Genomic DNA, 27,748 nt, shown 5'->3' with positions numbered 1-27,748 from the left:
CTATTTAAAATTTGGAAAGTTTATTGTTTAATTTAGCATTTTATAACACAATAGTGCGTTTATTAATCTAAATAACATTTTAATTTGATTTGATATAAAATGTTTTATTTTCATTATATGTGTCTGCCAAAACATGTTTCATTTTAAAAACAAAATCTGCAAAAATGACAAAGTGCTGAATAAATATTCATTAACATAAAATATTTCAAATAAATCATAAAATGGATAAATAAAGAAAAGTAAAAAAAAAACAAACATCTGATTAGCTACATATTTATACACAGTGAAATAAAATGTCCTTTATTAAACCAAATTCAGATTTTATATCTGCACAAATTATGTATAAAAACAAACACTCCTTTAGAAATTACATTCAAATAGACAAAAGACATCATAAAGACAAATTTCAAATGAATACATGTATATGTGTGTATAATTAAAAAACTTTTTGCAATATGTAAAATATGTGTAAGTATAAAAAAATGTATACTTAAACTGGTAAAACTAGAGGAAGGCCATTTCTTGGCGATGTTTAAACACCGACAAGTTTTTGTCTTTTGAAAGATAACACTTGTTTTATACTGAATATATGCATTATATTTCTACTATATATATTTACTTTGTCATATTTATTTGCATAAATTACAATTATGTAGTGGTCTCTTTTCATTGGCCTTTAGGATAATAATCCCTCTTTTGGACTAAGAAGTTTTGAGCAGTTATTCGAGTGGAGGGACCGTTTCTTACCAGCAGATGGCAGCAGACTGCTGCTCCTCCAACAACTGAGTTCTGACCAACAGCTAAACCAAAGCAGAGGCAGAGAGTAGAGCAAATAAAAGATCATGTTTCACCAACATTTGGAAATGAGTAACTACAGAATAAAATTGCTCATATAAGTTTGCTTCAATATATTGTAAATTGGCTGAATTTGGATTCCCCCGCCTCTCCTACCTCCCTTCTGGACATCGTAAAGCAGCCAGACTGTGTGATACATCACTGAAAACATCACACGCTTCCAAAATGTGCCCAAATGTTCATGAATTAATTAAGATTACAAGTTATTACCATGAGCCACAGAACAGCAAATTAGATGCACAGCACAGAATAGCAGCTCACTCACTACCGAGTCTTTACACGAGGGGTGTGGGCGTTAAATAAATAATAAAAAAAAAAAAACACATACACACACACACTCACACAGGGCCAGCTCAAGGCCCCCTTCTTCCCTCGCAAGGCCCCCAGGACATCAGAGTGAGTACAGCCTCTGCCTGCGCAGGGGGGCCCAGATCCCAGACAGATCGCTTAGCTGTTTGTGTAGCCTGTCAGTCACAGCGATGGAAGACGCATCAATCCTCTCCTGGAAGGAAAAGCGTGCACATTTTGGCACCGACAAGCCCTTCACCGACTGAAAGATGTGCTGGCAAACGCCTGAGAGAGAGAGGAGGAGGCAGAGTTGGGCAGAATGAGTTACAAAAACTAAAATGCAGTCTTAAAAAAATGCAAATTTTAGCGGGCTAAACATTAGCGGTTGCACCTTTTTCTTTCTCCCAGCCTGGAATGTCGACAGGATGCTTGATACAAATCTATTCTCACGTCTAGGTACAGCATCCTCATCGCTCTCATCAGGCGACTCAGAGGTCAGAACCCACTGCACGCCATCACTGAAAACAAAACAAAAAAAAAAGCTTTGCATATCCGGAAAAACAAACCGGTAGGGGAAACCCCAATCATCAGTTGTACACTCCAGCATTCTCCAAACCTGTCGGGAGTCTCGCGTTTGAAATATTTTACACCTGCAACGACGACATGTCATGTACAAGACAAGAGAGAAGCAGACCTGCCAACAGGTGGCATACCTGCCAACTGACTGGACTCCTCAACACGTTCCTGATGGCTGACAACACGTTGTGACGTGAAACAATTCCACCGTCTGGGAAACAAACTCCACTCAAGCCTGCTGGAGGTCATTAACCAGAGACGTCTCCGTCCGTCCGTCCACGAGCGGCCGCTGAAGGACATCCGAGCCACATCTGTCAGTCCTTGAGTTAACCATCCAGATCCAAAGCTGATGGCGGCGGATCTCGATATCTCTGCTGTTCTTCATGACTTCGCAGAACTGGCATTGACTCTTCTTGGGAGGCTCAAATCAGAATTCAATGATGGATGAAGTTGTTCTTGTTGAAGGCCAAACAGAGATCTTTGGTTTATGGATCCAGTCAGTGACGGTTTTTGATATGGGCAGTTGCCCAGGGCAGTGTGGGAAACGGGTGGGACACTCAAAAATGAGAAAATATAGTATATCTTATATATCAGTTCTGCTCTGTACAAGCTCCCTACCACTCATATGCATGTGCAGTGGAGTAAGTTTTCCTTGTGCTTTTCCTTCTGCTGAGTACTGTAAAACTAGGTTACCTGCCTTTTACTGGGAAAAACCCTCGATAATTGCTTGGATTGTAATTGGTTGGAGTGCAGCTGAAGGAGGGGCTTGCCATGGGCACCAGAACCGCCACAGACTAGAGTTTACTTAGCCATCAGCTGAGGTTTCTGTAAAATTGGACTTTTGTATTGGGGTTATTTGGCATGAGGGCGATATGGACTTTTAAGTTTCATCACAATCATTTTTGGCACTACAGTGATAACGATAACGGTGGTGATAAGAACTATGTAATATTACTTTTCTACATAACTGTATGACTGTGACTGAATGAAACAGCAACCATATCCCCACCAACACAAATACTGCTCTTGAAAAACTTTCCCATTTTGTAATATGTGTCTTTAGGACACCAGTCACAAAAAAGTGTGATTTATATCACTAAGCACCACACAGTGATATATTTTATATATTTTCCAATTTATTTATATTTGTCGATACTTTCGTTGAACAAGCTGTGGAGAAAATAGCAAAAATTAAAATCCCGACAATACAGACAGTTTTGGGAGATTTTAAACATCACTGATTGGAATTTATTGTGACACAATACGTTTATCTTGATAAATGATCAATTATACAACAAATGCCTACCCCTAGCAGAAATATTTTGCAAAGATAAAACAGAAATTTCTTGATTTAAGCTGATCATTTTGCAATTTTCTGAAAGTTACACATCTAGCATTGCAAATATTACAGTTCACAGCTAAGCCAGTTTACGTTCATGGGTTGGGTCGGCTCAGACTATTTCTATGGTCCCATACATCCATTGCGTTTACCCAGATATCCACAATGCAGGTCTTTAATGTATTTTGGTGCTAAGCCGTTCAGTGATGTATAGACTGACAGGAGTATTTTAATGTCTATTCTCTGAGCTGCAGGGAGCCAGATGAAGGGGTTTAGAACTGGGGTGATGTTCTCCATCTTCCTGGTTTTAGTCAGAATGCGAGCAGCAGCGTTCTGGAGCAACTGCAGCTGGAGGATAAATGTAATAATAAATGCAACTAAAGACAAACGCATGGATGAGTTTCTCTAGATCTGGCTGAGACATTAGTCCTCTAATCCTGGAAATGTTCTTCAGGTGATAGAAGGCCGACTTTGTAACTGTCTTTATGTGGCGCTGAAGGTTTAGGTCAGAGTTCATCACTACTCCCAGATTTCAGGCCGGTTCACTAGTAATAGCCGAAGCTGTGTGCTGACTCTGGAGCCCAGACTAGGATTCAAACCCTGGACCTTCTTGCTGCAAAGCAACAGTGAGGTCTATGGTGCCTCAAAGCAAATCATCTACAATCTCATTGCTCCCAAATTGTGACATCCTCAAGTCGATGGAAATGTCCGTAAACTCAGATTTGTTGAATCTCAGTAAACGAGCAAAAAGTTGACATCTGGGAAAATCTCCGTCTTGAACTCACAGAAACAGGTTGAATCAGCAAAGCGGCGCTTTCGTAAATCTTCCCATCTTGTTTCGATGGATCTCATTTTGTGCTGCTCAGCTGCTGCGCAGCATCATTTAACATGGCCATTCTTGTTTAATGATACCCTCCCCTCCACCCGCGTCCCCTCTCCCTTCCTGCCTGCCTGCCTTCAGACTGCTCCCTAATAGTCGGGCTGAGCGGAGTCATCATCAGATCCATCAGGGCACAGTCATTGCCTGAGGAAACATGGGCCAATTATGGCCATAAATAATAAAGGGCGAGCGCATCTGGCATTATGACTGATGGCCCCTCTCACAGCTCATTTACATGGCTTTTGTGTGGCCATCAGCAGCTTTGCTTTGGCGTAATGCTCGGAAAATGAGTCTTTCAGAGAACTTTGCGGGGTTCAGCGGAGAAGAAAACCGCGGCGGGGCGAAGCTTCGGTTTGAGCGAGGGCAGGAAACGTGCATGGACAGAGTAGAAAGACGTCTTAATTGTTCCTTTTGGATGTTGCCACACGTGCGCACGAACTTCCTGGGCGCGTGGAAGCTCGCCCGGCCTGCCTGCGCTTGTGTTAGACAAAGAGGAGTTCATCCATCAGCATCAATTACCCCAGACATAAAGGGAGATCGATGGTGTCTGTGTGGTCAGGTAACAAACCGACCAGCTTGCACACTCCCAACACACACGCACAATCCAGATTCCTTACATGTGCCAGTAGAGACGCCTGGCTACCCAACCTCCTTCCTTCCTTTGTGTCATTTTCTAAAGAGCAGAGTGAAAGCTGATAGAGGCACGGATTGGCGGCGAGTTTTTTGTAATTTCTCAACGCGGTAGTCGGCGGTGCTCAGAGGATCCTTAATCTGCCCTTCGGGGTCAGCGCGCAGCCTTCGAGCCAAGGAACAAAAGCCCGCAGCATGCTGACGTGTGTCCCCGGAGCTGATAAGCCCGGTTGTTAATGGTGTTAGGGTAGGTTTCATTACCCCTCTCCAGACTGCTCTCATTAAATAAACATCCTCCTGTCACATCCCTCACCCTCAGAGTGGAGGAGGCCGGAGCAGCGAGGGATGGGAGGTACGACTCAGACGGGCATTCTGGTTAAATGTTAATGAAAAACTTGTCAGTCAAAGTTGCACCAGTTGTTATATACTGTATATATAAAGAAAATTCTTTGGTGGTTCCGTCGTGGTTTGTTGTTTTTTTTTTTCAGTAAAAAAAATAGTCTAAACTTTTCTTTACTCAACTTTCTCCATCATGTGGTCGGCAAAATCTAAAATAACAACATTAGATGTGACAGGACACGAAGAAGGCCCACAACAATAGCACAATGACAGAGAGTAAAGTCTTGAAAACAAATATTTTTCCATACACTTTGTTTAATCATACTTTTCCAGACTGTGTAGCATTTTAAGCCAAGCTAGCAGTGGTGTAGCAAACATACATTCCTGTACAGAAACATCAATTACAACAACTAATAAGTCAAAAACGTCATTTCCAGCCGAGACGGAGGCATAAACATTCTTACCCGTTGCACTGTTGGAGAGGATAGAAATAAACAGAACAAGTAAAACTGAATTTACATTTCCGGTTAGCAGAAATGCTAGTATCAGGACTGCAGTACAGCAAGGTGTCGCAGCAAGTTAGGAAAGCAGCCAGGGGGCAACTTCACTAAGCAATGCAATAGAGGTATGCTTTATATTTCTACTGCGGGATGAAACATTTTCAAATTGTATTCAAATATATAAAGATTTTTTTCCCCCTGTAAGAACATGCTGCATATGATTAAACTTTTTTTGTTGTTGTTGTGAATTTCACCAACCGAAAAAGAAAAGAAAGAATAAAATTCAGATAAAACTAGATTACAAATAAAATGTTCTTAGAGAAACGTACATTTTTAAAAAGCGGATCATTTGACGGATCCAGAAAATTCGGTTCCCCTCAAAGTCCCTAATTGACGCCCATACTGATTTTATACGTAAACTCAATACTGGAGCCATTATGGTTTTCTGCTGTCGGTACCATTTATTTAAAGAAGAGATAGAAACAAGGAGCCTGTTGATTTTACACATGTAGACCATTTTAATTCGCCTTTTCTCAACTTCCAACCCGTTTCTTTCTTCTTCTACTCCTAGCCTGTCCTCTATCTTCCGCTGCTCCCCTGCTGGCCGTTTCCGTAACCCCGCCTCACCTGTTCCTGTATCGACTCCCCTCCTCCCCTCCCTCGTCTCCTCCGCCCTGACTAATTGATGCCATCATCCTCTCCGCATCTATCAGGGCGCTCTCATTGTTTTGACGTCTAGTTAATTCCCGGCTCATGATTTATCAAATTCTTATTACCGCTTTGCTGAAAGCCTCATTCGTTGTCCTGATGTATGGTAATGATAGTCCCGCAAGGCTGCCTGAGTCGCAACAAGCCCGCTCATTTGTTCCAGCTCTTCCTCTTCCTCTCTCCTACATTTTTGTTTTTATTGGGGGGTTTTTTGGGTGGCATTATTGCTAGCTCTTCGCAAACTGCTTTGCTTTTGGCCGGTGTTCCCGTCCTTTTCTGAAGACTGCTTGGTCGTGGAAAAACTCGAGGTTTCTCCGCCCGAATTAAGAACTTCTCGTCTTCCTCACTCCTCTTGTCTTTAGTCTCGGCGAAGGACGCGCACTGGCACCGAGGAGGTCAAACATTAGCACAACTATTCAATCATTTGGCTTTGCTCCTCTTCCCCTCTTTCCTCCTCCCATCCACCGACAAGCCATTCGTCAACGGGACGGCGGCGCTGGCCTCTCCATTAGAGCTGTGGCACCTGAGTATTTCTCAGCCCTGCGAGTACACACACACACCCCTACACATGCCTACACACCCACACACACACACGCACGTACACACAGTTCCCAATGCATCTCCTTTCCCAGACACCCCGCCTTTGCCTTGTGAGCAAGGAGATCAATGCTACCAGCTCTGCGCATCATTTGTCACACCGCTGCCCTCCCTTTAATGAGCTTGTCCAGCTTCGGCTCCTCCTTCTTTTTTTCCATCTTCCTGTTTTCAATCCATTGATCTCATCCCCCTTGTTCGGCTCTGTGAGTCTTTTCCGACTCGTTCCTTCCCCCAGTCAGGCTGGCCGTCTTTGCTGTTTGGATGGAAAAAAAACCAACAAACAAACGATGTGTTTTAGGAAAATCTGAAACGATACCTACTTTAAAGGTTGTGGTTCAAAAAGTGTCACTGCGACATGAGATTGGACCAATTGTGTGGCTGCTCCCCCCTCCACCCCCCTCTCTTTGTGCCAATGCCATTATTTTGCATGTCGGCGTCTTTGCTCAGCTGCGAAGTGCAAACAAGCCGTCATTGGCGCTTTAAACAGAGCTCTCGTTGAGTGCACGAAAAGCTCTGATGATATTTATTCTGCAAATTCACTGACAACTACGCGCTAGAGCTCGAGGAAAAACAGGCTAGCCCCAAACAAAGTGGTTGAACAAAAAGTCTGATCTGGCTGGATTAGAGTGAAATGACAGCTCTGTAGACACCTGCTTATTCAGGCTTGTCTGTATCCACCTATGTTATGCAAAGTATTAGAACCAGATATTACAACCAGTGCTTTGTTAAAAAAGTGAGCTCCCATGAGACCTTTTGTGCTTCCTAGCTCATAATATCTGCAGCAGTTTTGGAATATTTTTTTATACACCATTAGCAGACTCGTTACTTTATCCTGGTCCAGAAGCTCTTCTACGATGACAGCTTATCTTTGCCTGCCTTTTAAACACTAAATATACTTAATATGTATTAATATGCATTAATACGCACAGTGGAAGCAGTCTCAGCAGTACTGCAGACGCTAACGTCTACAGTTTTTCTTATCTCCGCTCATGGAAATGAGTGGAGCTCCTGGACTGTGGCTGCTTTGCGAATGCTGGCCAAACATCACGTCTACTAGCATTGCGGCTACGTACGTCTGCTTCCAAAGCTGCGTTTGTGTTGGCGAATATTTAAAATTGTATTCCCTCTTTGTCACATATTGGTATAATACTGTAACGTATTTTTACATAAGAGCATGTTGAAGAATACCGTGAAGGGCTGGCTATTAAAACGAAGCGTAAACTTTTTCTCACTCCCCTTCGGACGAGTACGGTAGGTAAAATGACAGATTCTTATGTTGCAAAACATTGTTGGGTTTTTTTTGTTGCATGTGCTTAATGTATCTATGTTCATATGTATATGAATTTTTAAGTCGTTTTTTTAATCGATTTGTTTGAAATCAAAGGATAAATAAAAGATTTGCTACATGGAAAAAAAAAAATCCACGGCGAACCACAGGCTTCAATGAGATGGAACTTGTTGTTTTTAGAAAGTTGGATCACAATGTGCAGGTTCAAAGACAATCCAGCCTCGTTCCACTGAGCAATGTTAAAACCAAGAACTCTTAAGGAATTCCTGAGCTGAGCCTTTCGGTGAAACACTGCTGTTGTTTTAGCTTGGAGGTAATAATTCACACTACATAAGACTGAGACTTCCAGCCAAAATCGAAACAGATGCATAGAAAGCGGCCCAACAGGTTGCCAAATCCATTCACTGCAGAGGAGAGAGACTTAAAGACAGGATTTAGAGCAAATTTATCACATGCTACCTCATAAGAAAAAAGAAGAAGAAAAAAAAGAGACCTTTGGTGATTTAACTTGTTTTTACTGGAATCGTGTTAATTCATATTCATGTACCCAACTCCTCCGAGCGGCCCACAGGGCTTATTTGTCACACTGACATTTTTCCAGCTGAGTTTGGGAGCAAAGAACGCCTTCTGTTGGGAGGAGAGTGGGCGGGGATTGTAGATTCAGGAAAGGGACGTTAGCATTTATATTATTTTTTTTCTATCCCCAGATTTCCTTAATTAAGCGTGTCTGTCATCTCTCAGTGAATGAGCCGCTCCAGTTTTCTTTCAGCGGACTGCCAGGAGAACCTGTGATGTGCCAAACTAAGCACTCTTTTGTTGCCAGTCTGAGTCACATCGCAGTGAAGGTGATTCAGGACTGTGTGTCAGTACTTGCCGATGTGAGGACAAGCTGTCATGTTTTATTGACTCTGCTGTGTGTGTGTGTGTGTGTGTGTGTGTGCGTGCGTGTGTGCGTGTGTGTGTGTGTGTGTGTGTGTGTGTGTGTGTGTGTGTGTGTGTGAGATAGAGAGAGAGGAGCCGTTTTTCAAGAGGAGGCCGAGGCAGGAATTCTGCTTCTGAAACTCTTATGTTCAAAGTTTCATTTGCAACAGGTCTTTTTTAACCTGTTGATGTGTTGTTTTTTTGTTTTGGTATTTGATCAATTCTTTTCACCATTCTCAAATAAAATATGAAATTATCTTCCTGTTGTGGTGGGAAAAACACAAACTTGTTTTATACACAAGGGAGATGTTGTCAGTCCTTTCCTTCTCCTTACTCATTTTTCTTTGTATATATAAAAAAACTGTTTTATTGATACTCAGTCCTCTCAGAGGATCCATTTCTGGGTTTGTGGAATACGTATGAAATCTTTCATCAGCTTCTCCTTAAGTGTTTAAAAGGAACGAGACGTTCTCTACCCTCAGGTCAGATTCGGAGCAGCAGCCCTCATCAGGACACCGTGTGTTGTGGCTATCCTAGCTAGCATGAAAAAAAAAATACAAGTTACCCTATGCTACATGAATTAAAACCAGGGCAATGCATTTTAATGCTCAATATTACCCATCAGATACCGTTCCCCCTGTTTTAGCAGGGGGAACGGTATCTGATGGGGAAACGCGGATCGACATAACACCGACATGTCTATGTTATAAAGTTGTATTATCATGAGCTTGATTATTTGGATATAAAGGGCCCGGTTAGCTCCGCCCCCCAGGCCCGACTCTGACTTGTTCTGCTAGTGCCGTCAGTTATCGGTTCTGGATGTTTTTGGAAAGTAATATTGTTATGTTGTTTAGATCGTTTTTATGTTACATGAGTCGAATCTGTTTAGTCATATTCTCAGATTCCAGGAGGATCAGTGAAGCACAGATTTGTTTCTACCTGTTCTTTACTTTTTACAAAAAAATCAGCATCTGTTCCACTGACACCAGTCCTGGTGTCAGTGGAACAGATGCTACAATCACAATCTTTCATATGTTTTCTGGAGATGTTGGCATCAGGGCTGGTGGCCCAAACCTCCATGGGGACTAAGCTGAATTTTATTTTGGGGCTCTCTATATCTGCTATTAACATGGATTGCTGCAAATCAACAGACGATTAGATCATTTGCACAGCTGCTATAAACTCATTGCATCTCTGAATGGTGCTGTTTATGTTATTATGCTATATGCATATCATCTAGTGGTGGCAAAAGCAACAAAAAGACTAGTTTGCTCTGGACTTAAGATGGAATACATGCACACATATTGATGACATACTTTGATTAAATTAATAAATGTAATTCCAGGGCTGAAAAATTAACTTTATACCAGGTGAGTCTCTCTCACCTGAGAATGTGAACCTGAACTGATTCTGTGCCTTCAAATAATTTTAACAACTGGAGAAGTTTCATCACTTTTAAGTCTTAAACAGGAACAGATCTGAAGAAAACTGTGTTACACTCAAGAGAGAGATTCCTTTGATGCATCAAAGAGTGATGTCATCACTGCTGATGTCATTGTTACCATAGGAACTGAACATTCTAATGGTGCATTCACACCAAACCCGCTTTGAGCGTTCAAATGGCGCCGCGCTAGACGCTCCAAACGCGCCGCAACGGCCCTCGACGCGCCTCCACATAGACTTTGAATGTAAACCAGATGCGCCTGATGCTCAAATCATGTTTGGTGTGAACGCACCATTATGGGTCCAGTGTCATGTTAGGTCCATCATATTAGGACCAAAGCCTGGTCCTAATATGATGGACTCATTGCTTTGGGTCAGGGGTAACATTCAGAGGTAAGATGTGAATCAAGTTTTAGTTAAGGTTAGGGTTAGAAATAGACTAGTATTGGTTACGGTGAGGGAAAATGTCTGGGTTTGGCAAAATCACAGCTACTAAAATGAAGTAAATCAATGCAAAGTTCTAATATGGGTCGAAATAGTTTTGACAAACATGTACAGCATTTTGTTTTCTAAATCATTCTATAAATAATGATGATATAATGTTGGGTTGTTTTTCTGCCAATTGCAAAGCTGCAGTGTACTAGTGGTCTAATGTGTTGAATGTGCTGAGTCACATTCAACACATTAGAAACCAATCAGAACCAAAAGTTTGTCTTTTGGTTCTGATTGGTTGTTTCTGGACAGCAGCAGTCAGACGAATTTTCACAGATTCTCTGTTTCATATTCTACTGTCAGAAACTTTGAACAAATATTCATCCATCCATCATCTAACACATTTATCCTTGCACACACACATTCACACCTTAGGACAATTTAGAGCAGGGGTCTCAAACTCCAGTTCTCGAGGGCCGTAGTCCTGCAGTTTTTAGATGTGCCACAGGTACAAAACACTGGAATGAAATGACTTAATGACCTCCTCCTTGTGTAGATCAGTTCTCCAGAGCCTTAATGACCTAATTATTCTGTTCAGGTGTGGTGCAGCAGAGGCACATCTAAAAGTTGCAGGACAGAGGCCCTCGAGGACTGGAGTTTGAGAGCCCTGATTTAGAGAGACCAATTAATCAATTAATTTTTGAGAAATTTTACCTGATCAGCTTTTATATAGAAAGTTTTAATAATGTTTGTTGTGCTGTTTTGAACTCTGAAACTGATCTGGTGTTTTCTCCATTGATTTTGGAGTCAGGAATTTTATTTTCCTGCGTCTGTTTTGATTTTCTAAATTTGTGTAAAGCCTAAACTTTCCATAATGCCCAGTGTTAGCAGAACCTGGGTTTACTAACCTAGTGACACTAACCTAGTGACACTAGGTTAGTGTCACTAGGTTAGTGCCACCTGGGTGTGGGTCGGCGTAAAGGCCGAGCCGGGCATAGATTGGCCTTTGCACCAATGGCAACGTGAAGGCCCTCCATGCAACCAGTGGAGGTTGGTCTCATGGAGGTCTGTCTTTCCTCTGACCTCTCAGATTGATTGAAGGTCTGTCTTTGGTTGTACTCCTCTGTTTGCGACCTGGGTTTGGGTTGGCACAAAGGCTGAGCCAGGCTATGCATGGAGACCCCCGGTGGCTTGGAGGTCTGTCTTTGCTCAGTTTGCAGGGGAGCCTCTGGTTGGGTGGAGACTCTAGGATGGTTGTTTTCCTGAGCAAGTTTCAATTTCACATTCAGGTCTGCAATCTGACCCTGCAGAGATTTCACTGTTTCCTCCTGTTCTTTGAACTTGGAAGCTTGCTCAGTGTGACATTTGAGCTGCTCCTCATATTTAAGTCTCACTCTATATTCTTCAACCATGACTTCTATCAGACCTTTGTTGCGGGAGGCGTATTTTTCAGCCTCCCTCTTGTAGTAGTCCAGCTGTTGAAGAATGCTCTTGTCGGCTGTAACTTTGGTAGAGCAAGAAACCTTTGATACGTGGATCTCTGGCACGTTTCTTTCATGTTCATGTTTGACTCGCAGGTGATGTTCTTTTACTACCATTTTTTGCAGTTTTTGAATCTCCTCCTGCTGTGATTTGACTTCAGCCTGACATGCAATCCTTCGTTCTCTTTCCTCATGGAGATCAAAAATCTTACCCTGCAGTTCTTTTTTAAGATGGTCTACCTGCCTTGTGAGATCGATGACGTGTTGGCTTGACTCTTCCATGACTTCCACTGAGGGGGTAATCTCGAAGCCAGCAGAGGGAGTTGTTTCCTGCTCGACTTCCAATGATGTTGGATTCTCTAAGTCGCCGGAAGGACTTGATTCCCCCTGGATCTCTGTTGATCCGTCTTCCGGCTCAATGGGGCTGTCTGTGTCTTCCTCGAAAGGGAAAATGACAGCGTCGTAGTCGACTTGGATGTTCAGGTCCATAATGTCGACCCATGAAAGCTCAGGTGGAAAAGCTTCATGTTCACAAGCAATCTGTTGTTGCTTCATGTCGATGTTCTGGTAAATTCTTGCTTCTCTGAAAGGCGTGTAATATCTGGAGTCGATATCCCGCTTGCTTCGATTAATTTCGAACTTGCTCTGAAGAGTGATCTGTCGTGATAGAACTGAGGAACAGGTCTGAGAAAACGCTGTCTGTGAGCTACATTCAAGAGAGAGACTCCTTTGTGGTATCATAGAGTGATGACATCACTGCTGATGTCATTGACACCATTGGAACTCAACATTCTACTGTAGTTTGATGTAAAAACATTTTGCTAGACAATGTCAAACATTGAGAAGTTTTAATTTTAAAACTTTTAAAAGGCTATTATGGTTTGATTATTTGCTTAGGATGTTGAATTAGGATGATAATTTATTTAATATATAATAATATCAGCCAAAGTAATATGAATGGCAATTTAAAGAACAAATCATACTAATAAATTAACAGTACCTAACTATTTCCTACTTTAAAATGGTTTGTTGGGATTTTCTGCATGTTTATTTAGAAATGTTGATACATTTTATGAATAATTGTTCAGCTGTCATTTAATGTATTTTTTTAATCTATTATGTTATTAATGTGGTTTACCAGTTTGGGTAACTTGACTTCCTATCAATGAAGAAAAAACATGCTAACCAAAAATACACCAGACCTGCAGCCCAGGGGCTTTTCTAGACGGGGGCCAACAAGGGGACTGAAGAAATTATACTAAATAAATGTCTTTTTTTAACCTTCACAATTTTACTTTAACAATTGCCAGTAATAAAAAATCTGATTTCTGCACATTCAGCTGCTGTATGGAGATAGGGTCACAGTTTCCATTTGCTAGATCAGGATCTGCAACCTGGATCTGGAGACACAAGTGGCTCTTTGGCTCAGAATATTAAATGATGAAATATATTAATCTGTTTTTCTGTTTCATTCTTTTTTAAGTGCTCCCCACGAGAAAAACACTGACTACACTGGCCCTCATGGTAGATTTGGTCTAGAACCAGCCTCCAAACCTGACTCCATATTTGTATAAATATTTTGGTAATACTATTAAAATACCAGAATGTTCATAACTTTTATATTTTGGGTTGTCTGAGGACACATTTTGAATATTAAATCAGGTGTTTTGATCAATTATCCAGTACTTGAGTGGATTTTTACCAAATACATTTTACACCTACTTCATTAAAGCTTAAGTAAATCTACTTAAGTATAAATGTGTTGCTACTCTGATTGGAGTACAGTTCTGGTGGGCGTCCCTTATTTTGATTTCTGAAAGGTGGCAACCCTAGTTGGGGAACTTGTTGGTGAAACTACATAATTAGCATAATGTTTGGGTAAATAAAGAACACACAAAAAAACGGTTGCCAGGAGCACTCGCACAATTTACCTCCACATTGATTTGATTTCACTAGCTGCGTTTCCATTAACCGTGGAATTGTGAAAATTGAAATTAAGAAAAAAGAAATGGTGTGTCATTTGAATGTGTTGAATCCATAGCTCTTCTGTTCCCAGTACGCCGCATACATAGCCGCTCCCAAGTACGCGGGGCTTGTCACGCCAAGGCCTGAATAAGACTTCGACCTGCACTAGCACCACGGCTGAATTATAAATGTATCTAATGTTTACATTTGCCGCTACCATGATTTTCAATGACTTACCGCGTGAACAAACTTTTTCATGTACGATTTTCATTGTGCTTCTTATTTAATGGCAACACCAAATTGCAAAATTGTTTTTTGTTTTTTTAATCTTTTGACATTAGCAGAATATTGTAGTGGGTCTCTGCTGCCCCTACCTGGTCTTTGCCATGGCTGCTCCCTGACTGGGCTCCTTCCCTCGTCTCCTCTGCTCCCCTCTGCCCACCAGCTGGCCCATTGCTCAGTGTTATTATTGGATTTCAGAAAGCCGGGAGGGAGCATGCATCACATCTCCCTTTGTCACCCCTCCCCTCGTTTACACTCATTCTTTCATTCATCTTTTTCCTTTTTAATAACTCCCTCTCTGCTCTTTGGCCATTAATAAAGATGAACTCACTCCGCTGTCACCTCCTGCTCTCATCTTTCTCTCTATCTCATCCTCTTTCTCTCTGCTCCTTATTGACCTCCTTCTTTAAACGTCGGCCCCCTCATCTCGCATACCTCCGTCTTTCCTCCCCCCGTACATTGTCTCTTATCTCCCCACTCATGCCTCGGGTTCACTCTCTTCCTCCCAGCCTGTTCTCCGTAAAAAGCTCTCGTCTTCCCTCCATCCCCCTAACCTCTCCTTTCTTCTTCAATTTCTCTCCGCCTGACACAGCAGTCCATCATGTGCTGGCCTCTGGACGCCGGCCTTCCTCTGACGCTCTCATTCATCAGAACTTTGAAAAGCTGAAATCACTCTCTCCTCTCCTCTACTGGCCGCTGCCACTTATTGCGCTATCCATCACACCTGGCGGGAGATCAATGCGAGCCCTTCCCCTCTGCTCCCCTCCCCTTGCTCCCCCCCCTTCGATGCCCTGACTTCATCTTCTTCACTCCGGAGTGGATTTCTTTTCACGTATGGCGCTTTGCCGCCTCGGCTTATGAGAGAAAACCAAACCTGTCAGGCCCTTTAGGCACCTGAAATGTGGAACAAGACGAGAGTAAAATGTCAATAGCGATCCGCTTTGACATGGACGTATAATTCAGAAATCTTTCTTGACGTCAATTCAGATGGAGTCTGTCTTGAGTCAAATCAGACAATACGTTCTATGGGACAGGACAGTGACTGCACATAGTTTAATAAAATTAAGTCCTGTTTTATTGACATCAAAGCATATTGAAGGGTGTATTGACAAGCTTGGCAAATAAATGTATTCAAAGTTGCAAGTGACACTTGCATTCTACAGAGCGTCGCAACTGAACTACCTTACGTACCTTGCATACCTTGCATTCAGACGTAGTTTCCCCTAAAACTTAGGTGGCCTTGGGGTAGAATGCTTCGCTGACCCTCTCACCGAATGTGTTGGAAATACGTGTTTCAGCAGCAAAAGTTGAGTGAAAATGTACCTTGTGCTTGAGACTTGCTCCAGTTTCTTGTTTGATGGCAACTGATTGGCAAGAGCCATACTCCAAAAGGGACAAATTCCCTCAAAGGTTTGGACTATGGCCACAGGAAGATGTTTTTTGTTGATCTTGAATGGTTAGATACGAAATCAAATTTCATAACTCCCAAGTTCCAAAGCTCAGAGGAATCTAATATTCACAAAGGAAATTCCCAATAATGTGAAAGGTGAGCTAGAGCCACCGAACTTGGTGAGCAGATGGGGAGGGCGGTAGACGCAGCAAAGGGAGAATACACACAACCTTTCACCTCAATCCAATCTTTGTACGGAGACTTATGACCATTAAGTCTCATGAATTATGTCAGAACCGTAAATTCTATCGAAACGGGGTCTTCACCAGTGCATCCAGCACCTCCAAGAATCCCATCATAGAAACCAAGTTTATCCCTCTAGAACTAATACTTTTTTGAGTTACGTCCATTTACTCTCATCCTAAGATGGCGTTTTATTCCTCAACCCAAAAGTGAAACTCTGACCCCATACAAGAAATACATAAACCCATGGATCATGACAAAGTTATCTTTACTGACTTAATGTCAATTGTAATGCAGATTGTAAATATAAAAGTAATGATAGCCAAAGCTATTTGGTGCAGATTGATGTCTTGAGCCAGTCCAGAGAAGTAGATTTGTCTGAAGGCCGAAAAAAAAGCAACATGGAAACCGAATGAGACATGGACACGAATTTTGTCTCGAAGGTTTTAAAACCAAGTTAAAAGTCGAAGTAAATCAAAATTTATTGGGGAAACTTTTTTTAAAAGAGGAATTCAAGACATAGTCAGTATAAATACCATTTATTTTGTAGTTTTATTTTTATTCTGACCTCATTTGTTATCCTCACTGATTGACCTCATCCGCAGAACAATGCTGCAGCAATTCTCTGTGCAACAATAATGTACGGAGGGGGGGACCCTTTTAGCTGTAAAGTGCAATTGTTTTATTGCACAAAAAAGTGTTCCAGGGGCTAACTTGTTAAACTGGGCCTGGATTGATGGTGTTATTGCACAGACCCTCCCACACCCGTCCTCAGGTAGGGCTCAGTTAATGGGGGCAGGCAATAAGAGAAGCTAACGGTGGCTATAATTCTGCTGAGAGCAGCCTTGCTTAGTAAAACTGATTTGCTCAGGACAGAGGAGTCGTTAAGCACCGCAGCCGAGCCTCCCAGAACCTAATGCCTCTCTAATCTTCTTGGGTGTCGCTAATTCTTTACGTTCTATGCTGCCATTAAACTTTTTCACAGGCTCTTGGCGATGAATTAAATTACTCTGGATATATTGAGCAAACTAACCATAAATTGGCCTTTGTTGCCTTGCGCTGGCGTAGGTGGAAAGCTGATGGCGGATAACTGGCTGCAGCTGCACAGCAAACGCAAATGCAGGAAAATGCTGGAACATTTCCGCTTGCTGTAAATCAGTCTGTACCTGCTTTAATTCCCTCACATTTAAAGCATCCCCGTGGGTCTTCTAAAGTATATGAGTCTCTTTTATACAATAAAACTGAACAGTTATTCAAAGTTTGCATAAGATAAAAACTAAAGCATCTGGACAAATTAAGAAATGCTTAATTGACCTTGCAAAAGAATATTTTGACATTTAAGCTTGAGTAACAGTAGCTGCGTTTAAATTACAAATGTGTGCAGGACTTATTCTGCCAATGTCAAAAAAAAGCACAAATCACATTTGCAGTCTTTCCATTAAAAAGGAAACACAATTAAACTTAAACATAAATAAGTTTGTTTACGCCATAAGTCATTAAAAAATATGCAGCTCCACGATCCTCCTGCTTTCCATCTTCTTTGTGGTTCGCCGCGGCGGCAATGTTGTTCATCATGTGACTCGTGCGATGCGAAGGAAGTGTTTTCATTGCAGTTTTGCAAAGCAAACCAATTTTGATAGAGAAAAGAATCATTTCATCCTGCAGGCAAAACTCATTCAAAAAACAAGATAAAAAAAATAATTGGGCTGTTTTCATTAAGCAAATTTATTTTCTAAATGTCAAACCTCACAATTACATGTTCAATGGAGACACAACTACTGTTTTCTATCTTATCGAGTATGAGGATGTTCTGAAAAACGAGTGTTACATGAGTCTAATCGTGAGGAAGTATGTGTATCACTTCTGAAGTGCTGTCACTCTGTACATTTTTCCATTTTTTAAAATTCCGTCATAATTTAGACTGAAATCGTCCTGATGTCCACTACAATGGACATGCTGTGAAATTTAAATAAATTTAAAAAAAAAAGGTGAGTTGTTCATTTTGGCCTAAATAGGTAGGAAATCACATACATAAAGAAATTGGAGGACACTTTTTTTCTTCGGTTCTCAGGAGGATGCTAGGATCAATAGTGTGGAATTCAATGTTTTGTTGCTTCATATGAAATAATAGGAGATAATAATGAGATAATAACAAAGGGAGTCACTGTAATTTAAATTTCCCCCCCCCCCATATTAAGAGATCAAATCCTCGTCTCAGCATGTGATTTCAATGCACAGAAGTGATCAGATGGTTATTAACCACAATAAAAAAAAATTAAGTTTTAAACAAAAAAAATCTTCCACCTGACACTATGTATTGAACCATCACATAAATATCCAATAAAACACACAAAACTTTGATGTCGCACACTGACAAAATATGAAACTGGTCAGGATGTACAGTGGAGGAACCGGAGCTTCAGTCTTAAGGTGGCATTTAGAGGCACATATATCACAACAGGCTACTGACAGACATCAGAAGTAAACTGCGTTGATCCTCAGAGACCCCAATGCGAGAATCAGATCTCGGCATTAAGCCGCGCCGGCGAACCTGCCAGCAGCTCAATTATCTGCCGTTAGCAGGCGATGCAGCGGCGGCCCGGGGTAATTTGACAAGCTAAACCGATCCTCATCAGGGCAGGACTGCTCCAATGGACCTGAGTAAATATATTCTCAGGGTAATGCATATAAATAGAAGAGCTGTGTTTGAGCAGCTGAGAGACGGTGAAGGCCCAGTGAGATAGAAGGAAAAGGGCTTCCATAATGTGTTGTGTGCTCTCTGGCTGAGGCGATGTAGGACTCGTTGCCTTTTTGAAGCTAAGTGCTCATTCACACTGACTGGGAGCTTTTGGAACAGAAATAATCACTAGGTCACAGCCCTTGCCTGTTTCTGCATCTTTATCTGTATTATTTATTAATGACTAGTCTTTGAATAGAGCACAGTAATAACAGGAAGATTCAGACATTAGTACAGTCTTTACTCTTATACTCGACAGAGCCAAAGCAGATTAATTGTCCAAATACTGAATCTTTTTACAAAATCCATCTAAAAAGGACTTTTTTATTCAACTGATTACTGTTTTGTCTGGTGAAACTACAAACACATCTATTGGTCTGACGGCCTTTGCATTATTTACAGTGTGTTGCCAAAGTATTTAGCTGGTATTTATTTTGAAATCTAATTTAGGTTGTTGCGGTTTTCATTGCTAATGCAATTCATGACAAACAAAGCTTTGATAATTACCAGGACGACCTACAAACCAGTTTTAGCTAGCACAACCTAGCTAAATCTGCACCTAGCTAAAGCTGGATTAGCTATAGCAATATATATACGCGTTTGTTTCTGGGACAAATTATTTCTGTTTGCGTCTCCGGAAGACATTGAAAACTGTCTGATTTAACTATAAGCAGAGCAGCTATTTTATAACATATTGTCCTGTTTTATGAATTTATAACAGTTAACATTTGGTCTCCATCCAACACCACACACTGTTCAGGGAGTTATTTTAGTGAGGAGGAATGGACGGGAGGAAAGAGATCTAGCTTTGCGCTTACTTGAGTTAGCCAGCACCATGGGTTACTCACGGCTAAAAAAAAACATGATCAGAGTAAACGGAGGCAATCATTTCACAGATTTTCTGTGAGTTTATGCTCTGCTTCAGTACAGCAGTGGGTTTCCTTTGCCAACCAGAGGAAAACCAACAACTGGAGCTACCGTACGTCACAATGTCACAAAACTGATGCATGATTTTCTTTCCCTTTATTCATTGCACACTGCTTTGTGTTGGTCTAATCTCAATAAAATACATTGAAGTTTGTGGTTGTAATGGTGTGTAGCTAGGTAGAGAACACGCAGCAGTGATAAACCCGGTCAGAGGAAGCACCCTGGCTGCATGCGAGGGCGTCCAGGAGCGTCAGAATGACGAGGACAAACAGAGAGAAGCATCAGCTGTGTCAGCTGGCTGCCCTCGGCCTCTGCTGTCTGTCGGGGGGGGGGGGGGGGGAGAGACGCACGTCGGTGCCGACGGAGAAACATGGTGACAGAGACACAGGAAGTGACACGTGGGATGAGAGAGGCTTTCCGAGCTGAAGTGTTAGATGCCGGAGGTGGGAATGAGGAGTGTCACTCAGCGAGGTGTGACCGTTGCTGCTAGCATCTGTAGCAGCTGTGATAGCTCAGGTCTAGCTTAGTTTAGCAAACTGCAAAAGTTCAACGTCAATGTTTTGTTATATTTTTCATATTCAACCAGTTTTAAAACATACCAATTGGTCAGTGGATATCTTCATTTTTTAGTTATTTGTGGCTAAGCATGGCTACTTTGGATTCATCTATGTGTCATGTGGGCAGTTTTGTGATTTGTTAATTATTAAAATTACTATGATCAGCAAGACATATGAATTTCCCAAGCTTGCAGTTCAGAATCTCTGGGGTTAAGTTAATCAATGCCAAGGAAAATAAACAGCTCTCCTTAATTGGTTGCTTTGCAATCAGCCAGTAGCGTGTCGTGTAGCATTTCAGCTTCATGCAACACATTGTATCAAACCTTTTATATATGCTTTACAATTCCTACATGGGTTTATTATGAATAATTTGGGATGATGCTCTACACACAGACCTCTTGCCATAGCAACTGACAACAGCTCCACTAATGTAACAGGATTCAATACCAAAAAACATGCAAACATTTCCCACACAAACAGAACATTCACTACAGGTACTGCATTTTTTTTTACGCTTGATGTTTGCTTTGCCATTATTAATAATTGATCATCTGAACATAGAGGTGGTTGATTAGCTCATTTAAACAACTGCTCTATTTGACCTGTCAGAGAGTTGGTGTGTGTGTGTGTGTGTTTTCTTTTTTCAACTAAACCAAAACACACCAAATTCCACAGCACATCTACATGTAAAGGTTGTCAAAGTCAAGCTAGCATAATTGACCTACTTCCCTCTTCCTTGCAATTTTTTTTAACAAAACTTTTTCCTGACCATTGAAGAGTGTTACACTTGGACCGTATCTAGTTGTCATAGTGCCGACAATTAGTAGCAAAGCAGCGCATCCATTTTTCTTCTATTAAACATACATTTAGTGCAATGTATTAGCAACCTGACAGCTAAAACCAATGGCAGTCATTGTTGGCATGACATCATGTTGCAACGCGTCTATAGTCTTTAATTTTCACTACGCTTGGCATTCACATAAGCATTCAAACTTAGACCTGTAGGCGGATCAGAGTTTGCTTTTTTAGTCCATATCACCGTTCGATAAAGCATTCAAAATTTCCGAACAAACCAGACATTTTAGGCAAACTAGAGGTCAATTAAAGCGGATTAAACAAGGCTGGTGGAATGTACCTCATTCCACCAGGGTGCTACCGATGATGCAGCACCCTGGTTGACCTGTTGATCCTCATATTGTCCAAACAAAAACCCACAGACATCCCAACACTACACTGGGACGTAGTTTTCATGACTCTGAAGCCCCTTTTTCCTCTTTCCTGACCGGTAGCCTATCGGAGGTCTTCTACTTTTCACCTCACATGGCATCAATCGTCTATTTGATTTCGTTCCCTTTTCTTTCCGGCGTGAAGACGCCGCGCAAACAGGAGAGGAAGAAAGATGGTGGTGTCAGCGAGGAAGCACACGGCAGCTGAGGGTCATTAATCACTGTCATGACTGCGAGAGATGGAGGATGAAAGACATGAGAGCTGGAGCGCGGCGGACAGGAATCTCTGGCAGGAATCTCTCTCCAGAGATCAGATGAATCAGCCCATTCAGCGCCCTTCGCTTTGTTGTTGATATGAGGCTCTGACATCACATCCTGCTCGAGTGCTGAACTGCTCAAAGTCAGCGGAGCAAGAGGGGAAGTGAATACATCACAGTCAGGACGACAAAAGCATATGGGTAGCGCATTGAATTACTGCCAGTCTAGCTAGCTCCCAGAGGCGCGGAATATTTCATGAAGACAGCCAACCTATGGATCATGAAAATATTCCAGGGAGGAAGAAGGCTTTGAATCTGACCCAGCTTTGACGCGTGTTTGTGTGTGTGTGTGTGTGTGTGTGTGTGTGTGCGGATACACGCTGCCCTCCAAGGCTGAAATGCTGCAAGAACGTGTTTCCCAAACTGATTGCTGACCACAATCTGAACTTTAACAGCCTGTAGTTCCAGAAAATATTGCATCAGAAAACATAAATACAGAAGGTTGCTTAAACCAGACAGCGTAGGTTTTTTTATTTTGCTGATTTTATCTATTGAAAACAAATCAAAATTATTAATATGCGTGAGATAAAAAGTTGTATATTAGCTGTTATTGAATGGCTACACGTTTACTTGTGGTATGGTTACGTTTTATATGGCTTTCTAAGCTGAATAACATCCACAAGGCGGCACAAAACTGCACTGGTTGAAGCGTAAGCATAGGCTCCCGGACCCCCCCAATCTTGGAAAACGTCTAGAATTGTCCCCCCCACAAAATAATCATTGAAGAAACGTTTGCATTAAAAGAATATTTTATATAATAATATATATAATAATATTTTAGTTTTGATGGGCGTTACTAGTCATTTTTGGTCCTGCAGCTTGAATGTGGTTTAAAAACTTTCTAAATCACATTTTGCGTTACATTTCAATGGAACTTCACCGACCCCCCAAAAATTGCTCTTAAGAAATGTTCCTGTTCATGGTCCCCCCCCCCAATAATGACATGGGATTTACGCCCTTGAGCGCAAGACTCACGCGTCAGTTTTAGTTGTATTTATTTTGACAATTTTTGACTTTGGACAAATTTGGAGATTGATGTCTCTTTTTTCTGACAGATTTTCCACTTTTCAGCCTCAGAAATGTCCAGGATTTTTCTGGTGTACAGCTCTTGTAGCCAATTAACTCATATGTGAAGCTAAGGATGTTTTCTGCTTTTTGCTATAGTGCGAAACTAATGTTAGCACTTTTACTCTGTTTTGTTTGATGGCGAAGGAGTACATTTCTGGCAAAGAAAACAACAAAAAACATTCAAAAATTTTCTAGAAACAAACAAGGACATTTCTGAGCTCCAAAAGTTGAACATTTGTGAAAAAAAAACCAACTTATTTATTTGAATTAATCTAAAAATAAAATATAAAACTAGAACAAACGTGGAAAGTTTTTAACTTTTAAAACTCAGAAATTTCCAAGTTTTCTTCTAGAAAGTTTTTTTTTCTGGCAAATTTTCGACTTTTGGAGCGATTAATGTCAAAACCTCAGATTTCTTTGTCAGAAATGTATCTTTTTTTTCTATCAATGGCCCTAAAACGCGGTCATAGTAAAATTGTTGTACTGGATTTTAGTTTACGGATATCACAGAATTATTCTGAATACAAAATTTCCTTTCACATGACAGTTATGGACGACTTTGTGTTGAGTCAGCCACGGGAAAAACAGTGATGTTACACTGTGCAAACGGTTCCTCCTGCTTTTAATCACGTTAAGTCGCATTTTACATCATTGTGTTGGGGTCCGCCATTAGCCTTCGACTGGCCATTGATAACCATCTTACCTGATACTGACTGGCACATGCCGCTTAATGTGCCGCAGCTGACGAGGCCACGTAGCCGTGGCAACCGTGAACGGAACCCATTTCCTCGTTATCGGTTTTATTTTGTGGTTTGCTTTGAAAAGGAATCGCTGGGGAAAAACAATATTTTCAAATCCGATTTGTTTTTCACCAAACGCCAAGAACTGAATTTGAGTTGCATTTTAAAACAAGAACGGGGGGGAAAGGCAAAAACTGAAGTGAGGGGAACGATGTGGACTGAGCGGGTTGGTAACGCTTTTGCTCCTGCACCACATTTCATCCCACAGCCTCTGGCCTGCTGCACTGCGGTCGACTCCTCAATGCGAACCAGACGGCCGAAATCACGATCTGTTATTACTCCGGCCTTCCTGCACATCTACAACATCCCTTTATTTGCTTCAGAAGTCTACTGTGCATATTCTGCATTCTGTGTATGTATGCGTATAAATATATATAGTGTTTTTTTTTCTTCATATTTCTTTTTTTTTTTCTGCCTCGGGCCTGAAAATGCTGGGCTGGAAAAAGTAAGTTAAGAGTTTGATGAATGCGCTCGGACCAGAGGAAAGTGGGTGGTCCGTATCTGTCAGCGGCGCTATTACAGCAGACAGCAGAGTTACAGGCCAATAAGCCGCGCTATCATCACCATCATCAGCAGCAGATCTCCTTACAACGGCTCTCAGCTGTGCACATCTCGGACCTGACAGGCCAAGCACGCACTTCTCCAGACAGCTCTGCTCCTGAATGGTTTGCATTAGATGAAGCAGTGTGCACTTAGAGGCCAGTTCAACACAACTAGGACAAAAAAAAACAAACACCTTGATTTTTACTCCTTCAAAGCCATGTGTGCAGAGTAAAAGCCTCACTTTCTGAAGCTGATGCCCGTCTTAAATGTGGGCATTTGAACATCAAATCATCTGTTTCTGGTGTTTTATTAAACCGACAGTGGGTTTTCATTCTTACTGTCAAAAATAAACATGTCATGTAAGCAAAGATTAGCTCTGTTGACTGACACTAAATACATGTTTATATCAGCCACTCACTGACGCTCACAACACGCTTTGACTTTTTCACCGTATTAACAGAACATCTCAATTATTCAATTGGAGTTTGATGAGGCAACACAAAAAGTGGAGGGAAAGGCAACGCGTTGCTCTACTTGGAAGCCACCATTCTAAAGCCCCGTTTAAACGATAAGACAATGAAATGAAATGCTGATGAAAAAAAACCACTGCTGTCCATACACGGAAATCAGTGTATGGACATGTTGCACGTTACTCTTTACATCCAGAAATTTTGTGCATGCGCACCACGCTGTGGGGCAAAAAGATGATTATTTCATTTGCCATCCACAGCCGCGCTGCCGCCGTTGAACAGTTCCAGTGACGAAATGATACCTGGAGATGAAGGTGTTATTAATTTAGTGCAGTGTGCCACAGCAATGGCAAAATAAAGCAGAAAAACCAATGAAGAACAACTCAAAACCACTAGTTTTTGAGTGTAGAGTAGCTCTGTGTCAGCTACTCTACACACAGACCTGTTGCCATAGAAACTGACTGACAACAGCTCCACTAGATCATCAGGATTCAACACGAAAAAGTAGACTTTCTGATCCAGAGGCGTGTTTTCATAACCCCCCCCCTTAGGTCCACGGACCATCTGAAGGACGCAATCTGTGCGTCTTTGCTGATATAAATGTTTCACAACGAGCAGATTTTGCTTAACACGCCAAATAATCTGAAGCTGTGCAGCAACACAGGCAGGAGATGGAGGTCCAGCGTAGTTGTCATTACTGTGCGGTGAAGGCGAAAACCAGGCCTGAGCGCGCAAGCGTAAATTGACGCGACTGACACCATCGTTTCCGAATGTTTCCTGCTTGCGTTCGCTTTGAAAAAGTTTCACACTGGAGCCGCTTGTAACACTTCTGCGGTTTTGTCAGACAAAAAAAGCTGCTGCCATGTAAGCGAGAGGCCAAAACTCAACAAAACATATTTTCTAAAACGGCGTTGTGTTCAACAGATAAAGACATATAAGTGGAGTGTGTAATACTGCATATTTTAGTATTATTCTGGTATCAAGTAAATATAGGGCCAGTGTCACTGTTACCAATACTGATACAAATACCGATACTTATTTTTTATATATTATATATAAAACTTCTGAACATTAGTTATTTTTGTGTTTTTTTTCTTTTGATTATTTTTGTTAAAACCTAGGGCAGAATTTTCATAAAGTTTATAGGTGTCTACAAAATAATAACATGTTAGTATTCACATGATATACCAAAACAATAGAAAAAAAAAATGTTCGCATTGTTTTCAAAACAGCAAAAGGTTATCACGATAGTATCAACCCGATATTGATATTGACTTGGTATCGATATTATCGATAATTTGGATACATCCGCCCATCTTCACTACTCCGAGAATTTTCTCCTTCTACAAAAAAAGGGAGCTGCTCAGACTTTCACCAGAAACCTCCACGCACGTCTCCATCCATCTTGGATCCTTAACACCCAAAATGCCTCTACGTTGCAAATCTTACCTCATGATGCTCAGACCTGTGGTAACTGTGCAGGGAGCAAAAATGAAATATCTGACAGTGTGGAAATGCTGCAGCGAGAAGCTCCCGCCGCCGCATCAATCATGACTCCGGCGATGGCTCTGCTCTGCAGCGAGGTTACAGTAAATCACACGGTGACGGTTTAATCCCGGGGAGAGTTTTGCAGGAGGAGAGGGAATTCAATTTCCTAGCAAAGGTATGCAAATTCTACACAGGCCTGCGATTCAACGAAAGCCTGCACAGATGCAGCGGAGGCGGGAGGAAGAGAGAGAGAGAGGGGGCCCGGTTTTATTTCTTCTTCTTCTTTTTTTTTTTACTCCACTGGGGTTTCACACCTTTCATGCTGCTCAGAGAGATTACATTTCAGAAAAAACATAGCACAGACAAGACAGACAGGATAATCAATCACGTGAGTTCAAAACACACACTCTCTCTCTCGCGCGCGCGCTCGTAAGCAGCACACACGCACAAAGACGCGAGCGCTCTCCTCCTCATGTCTGCTGGCTGTGTCTGTCTGCGGGAGTCATAAATCAATGCTGCGCTGCCAGACAGCCTAACGCGGAGCCGAAGAGAGAAATGGAGCAGCGGTACAATCTCCACCACGCTCTGCTACACTTTTTCTCCAGCGCCAGGCCGAGTGACAGAGGACAGATAATGCTAGGAGTTCTTCCTCCGTGTTTGTGTGTGTCCTCGTCGCCGTGGCGAACACGACCCCCCGTCCCATTAATGTAAGGCAGCGGTGCTGCATCATGTGTGACCTCATTATCCCCCCCCCCCCTCCTTTTCTGCTTCTGCTTCCAGTCACGCCGGTAGCTAAAACGTGGCGTCTGCGTTTTCCGCTCCGGCCCTCCGCTCGAGCTCGTGACTCTGCCGTTTTCACAGCCCGTGATTCAGCGCCCACGAGCGCCGGCGTCACACCGCTCCGATAGCAGCTGTCCGGTTTACCCCAGTCATTAACACCCAGGCTCATATTGCTCCAGTAAATCACGCAGGAACATTTCAGCTTACGTGCGACAGCAGCTCAAGGAAGAGCCCGAGAAACAGGTAAACATGGAGGAGGAGGAGGAGGAGGAGGAGGAGGAGGAGGAGGAGGAGGAGGAGGAAGGGTAAAATAAATGCTATGAAACAACGTAAAGATTATTTTTTAACTCGGTGCTACGTGTTTGGGGTCTTCCCCATCAATTACAGCCTCAAGAGCTGCTGTTGCTGCTTCTTCTGATAAGAAAATGTATAGTTTTATCTTTAATGTCAAGGTTCAAGAAGTCCTTGGCAAAAAGCCGCCCGCAGTGCCTTGCCAAAATATTTTGTGCTTTTACAGCCACAGACATCAATGTGACTTATCTGAATTTGATGCAGTAAACCAGTGTAAAGTACTTTTTTTTTTATTCAAATAAAAAAAGGTTTGTTCAACAAAGTTCTTTCCAAGCCAGAACCTTAAAATGTAACATCACTGCAGACCTGCCAGGAACTAGCTGCTGT

General features: G+C 41.9%; 1 protein-coding gene and 1 long non-coding RNA gene across 3 annotated transcripts in view; one reads left to right on the top strand and one right to left on the bottom strand.

Annotated features, from left to right (window-relative positions):
- The window catches only part of c8h2orf42 (chromosome 8 C2orf42 homolog), a 69,092-nt gene that overhangs the window by 7,599 nt on the left and 33,745 nt on the right, over positions 1 to 27,748 (top strand). The window lies entirely within an intron of this gene.
- On the bottom strand, positions 300 to 26,459 carry LOC111609534. Its single transcript, XR_002753174.1, has 3 exons — positions 26,252 to 26,459; positions 1,535 to 1,661; positions 300 to 1,428 (listed from the first exon to the last, which is right to left on the bottom strand). It is a non-coding gene; the product is annotated as an uncharacterized LOC111609534 (long non-coding RNA).

The sequence above is a fragment of the Xiphophorus maculatus genome, chromosome 8, assembly GCF_002775205.1.
Source record: "Xiphophorus maculatus strain JP 163 A chromosome 8, X_maculatus-5.0-male, whole genome shotgun sequence".
In the NCBI taxonomy this organism is placed as follows: domain Eukaryota; kingdom Metazoa; phylum Chordata; class Actinopteri; order Cyprinodontiformes; family Poeciliidae; genus Xiphophorus; species Xiphophorus maculatus.
This window is presented reverse-complemented; position numbering and strand designations above follow the sequence as displayed.